The 943-nt window shown below is 49.6% G+C and overlaps 1 protein-coding gene across 1 annotated transcript in view; it reads right to left on the reverse strand.

Moving 5' to 3' along the window:
- LOC104505765 (solute carrier family 13 member 3-like) overlaps positions 1-943 on the reverse strand; it is a gene marked incomplete at both ends in the record, with an annotated part of 9,931 nt that overhangs the window by 1,772 nt on the left and 7,216 nt on the right.

A 943-nucleotide genomic window follows, 5' to 3' on the forward strand; every position in this document is an offset into this window, starting at 1 on the left:
GGTTGAATTGTTAGTCAAAGGCACCTCTGTCCCTCCTCTTCAGCCTTCCTCCCTGGCACCCGGGGCTGGGCTTGCTGGGGCTTTTGTGAGGGAGATGACAGCTCTGCTCCCCGTCATGGCTGGGTCAGGACCAGTGTGGGCTGGGAACCACGTGGAGCTGCGTTTTGGGGATAACGTGCTCTCAGATGCAGTGTTTGAGCGTGCAGCAAGGCACCAGAGCAGGTACAGCCAGGACACCGCTTGCCTGGCCACCTGCAAAATATTCACTCCAGGCCTTAGCCGAATGCAGTCAACGCCAGGCTCCCAGAGCAGACACCAGGCAGTAACACCCACAGCCTCGGGATAAACAGTAACCATGGTTATTGAGAAAGCCAAAGAGCAGAATCTACCCTGACACCCTGCTGGGCACGTAACGCCCAGCGAACTGAAACCAATACGGATTTATCGCTCGACACATCTGTAGTATGAGTACAAAAATTGGCAAGAATGACAGAATTTCTGATTTGCTTGGAGCGCTTGAGCTTTGCTTTTCACAAGCAGTTCTGCTAGTAAAACACCCGTGCTTCAGTGCATGTGGAAATGCCAAGACTGCAGGACTGAGACTACCTTGCTTTGATTTTTTAATACGTTAATCGCACGCAGAAGAGAGACCACTTCACATGAAGTTCCCAAGATCTGGATTTAAAGCCTGTTTGCAGTCCTAATTTTAGATCCCAGTAAAATGACATGAGAGACTGTAGTGAGCCCTTTACCTTCCCAGGGCTCAGCACTGTCACCTGGCCATTCCCATAAGCTCCCCATGGCTTCACCTCCTCAGAATCAGCAGGACCAGAGCAACAACCCTGGCAGTACTAAATTTTACAAAAATAATCATATTGTAAAATGTTTGCACACAAGGTTCATGATTTCATTCCCGTGGCAACGGATAATTTCCCTTTACTCG

The sequence above is a fragment of the Eurypyga helias genome, unplaced genomic scaffold, assembly GCF_000690775.1.
Source record: "Eurypyga helias isolate BGI_N326 unplaced genomic scaffold, ASM69077v1 scaffold29122, whole genome shotgun sequence".
Lineage (NCBI taxonomy): Eukaryota > Metazoa > Chordata > Aves > Eurypygiformes > Eurypygidae > Eurypyga > Eurypyga helias.